Here is a 2,690-nt window from a genome sequence, read left to right as displayed (position 1 = left end):
TTTGGGCCCAATTTGGACGTTTTCACTTAGGGGTGTACTCACTTTTGTTGCCAGCGGTTTAGACATTAATGGCTGTGTGTTGAGTTATTTTGAGGGGACAGCAAATTTACACTGTTATACAAGCTGTACACTCACTACTTTACATTGCAGACAAGTGTCATTTCTTCAGTGTTGTCGCATGAAAAGATATAACAAAATATTTACAAAAATGTGAGAGGTGTACTCACTTTTGCGAGATACTGTGTATAGATATATTGTGCAATTTGTTTTTCTATGTTGTATGTTGGAATTTAAAGAAAAAAGTGATTATAAAAAAAAGATCAGTCCAAATATTGTAAAAACTGAAAGCATGTATCTTGGTATCACTGCAGATGTACAGTGCACTAGGCCATTGTATTACTGCACAGCAGTTTCCACTCCTTCGAAGAACAGTACGATGGATGGTTCAGATTTCACTTCTATCCCTGTGTAGACATTAGAAATAAAGCAATGAGATTATTACATAAGCATGGGAAGATACCCCCTTAGTGCTGCCATGGTTTCAAGGAAGGCTTATGTAACAATCAAACATATTAGTTCAAGAAAGTGGAGTTTTCTTCAAACGTAAATCAATAATATGAATATATCTTACCCTACCAGAAATAAACTGAATGCTATGGAAGAAGTCAATCAAATATTTCCAGGAAGGTTTATCCTCCTTGGTCTATCAAATGTCCCCTATCTCCAGGCCGTCTGTTTCCTTGTGTTCCCTATAATGTCGTTGTCAGGAAACCTTCTACTGATCATTGTGGTGAGGATCAACCCAAAGCTACAGACCTCCATGTACTTCTTTCTGAGCAACCTCTCCATTATTGATATCTGTGTCTCATCTGCCATCATTCCCAAAATTCTCATAAACACTCTGGCCATGGACCAAAGTATCTTCTTGTTGGGATGCGCAGTACAGATGTATTTCTATTTGGCTCTAGGATCAGCATAGTGTCTTATACTAGCCGTTATGGTGTATGACAGGTTTGCTGCTGTAGACCATTGCATTACAACACTATTGTGAACAAGACATTGTTTTCCAGTTTAGCTGTAGGGTCGTGGAGTATGGGATTTGTGAACTCTACCATCCATATTGTCCTCACTTCCCAACTGCCTTTCTGCAAGTCCCATTGCATCAATCACTGTGAGATGCCACTTTTCCTTCACCTTTCTGGTCGAGACACACAGCTTAATGAAATAGTCGCATATATTACTACAGGTATTATCGCTATGTGTTCCTACTTTTTGACACTAATTTTATACATCCACAGAATCTCCACCGTCTTGAAGATCCGTTCCTCCCATGGAAGATATAAAGCTTTCTCTACATGTGCTTCTCATCTGACTGTTGTGGCTCTCTACTACGGGACCATCATGATTGTGTATCTGAGGCCCCACTGCAGAAATAGACAAAGTTGTGTCCATTCTCTATACTGTAACGCCAATGTTGAACCCCATTATGTACAGTATAAGAAACAAAGAAGTAAAAACACTATTAAAATAAAACAAACACAAAATAAAAATTACTAATGGAAAATGCCAATTAAGGAAAAGTAATGTTATACATTTCTTTGTGTACAAGCTACGACCCGGCTTGCCTCTCGGATACCCATGACTTCTGCCTGCACCTGACCTCGGCCTGTTTTGACCTCGCTCCTGCCTGTTCCTATTTGTACTGTTGTTGCCCGCCTGTTGCTGAATCCTGGCTGTACCTAGACCCGCCTGCTCAGCTCCTGCTCCGTACCTGACTGCCTGTGGTCCAGCCTACTCACCTGCTACTTTGGGGTTCATCCTACTCCCAGCTCCTGGACTCTCTATACAGGCTCTCATACCACTCCACACTCCCAAGCCTCCTGTCTACTCTACCAGGGGTTGTGAGTCGGACACATACGGGAGACCACCCTCAGCCCAAGCGGACTCACCGGTCTGGTAAGTGGAAGTCTGACAGGGACATTCTTAAGGGACTGTGAGGTATACAATTTGGAAAGAAAAGACCACTGGCTCACAAGAGCTGTAAAAAAAGGCCATCTATATTAAACTGGAACAACCATCCTTAAACAGGGGTTGTGGGACCTTCAAAACCATTGCCACCCACATATACTGTCATTTTGGTGACTCTACAGTGGATATTTTTACAACAATTTAAACCTTTTGCCATATAAGTCAAATAATTTCCACCTTTCCCAGACTTCCTGGCTTAGTGGAGGTTGGACTATGTAGTAATTGGAGCATGGAGCACACCTTTCATCTTGTTTTTGAACAATCAACATCTGCTTTTGCATATTCCATGATGGTTATTTTAAGTGGATGAGTTATTTGTATGACTATAAATGCTAGGGTTATTGAAACTCATTAGAAATAAGAAAGCTATTTGGATTAGCAAAACATCCTGACAGTACAGAACAAGTCCAGCTGAATGCGACCAACTACTAATGGTTAGGTTCTTAATTTTTTTTTTTAAACAAATAGGATATCTGTCAGAGGGCCTACTGGCCACCAGCTTTTAGCAGTTCCTGGGGAATCAAGACACACCTTAGCCAGCATGCAGGCACCTTGACATAGCTCTCACTTCTGCATGAGTCCACAGTTTAAGGTCCCTAGGGTATTTTCCCATAGTTGCACCTCCATCCAGGCACACAGTCACTCCTTTGGCTCAATGGATA

The 2,690-nt window shown here is 41.3% G+C and overlaps 1 pseudogene; it reads left to right on the top strand.

Moving 5' to 3' along the window:
* The first annotated feature begins 655 nt into the window (after positions 1-655).
* Positions 656-2,690, top strand: LOC143942074 (olfactory receptor 5V1-like; annotated as a pseudogene).

This window comes from Lithobates pipiens, unplaced genomic scaffold (assembly GCF_037356315.1).
Source record: "Lithobates pipiens isolate NorthernLeopardFrog02 unplaced genomic scaffold, aLitPip1_a1.2 Scaffold_30, whole genome shotgun sequence".
NCBI lineage: Eukaryota > Metazoa > Chordata > Amphibia > Anura > Ranidae > Lithobates > Lithobates pipiens.
This window is presented reverse-complemented; position numbering and strand designations above follow the sequence as displayed.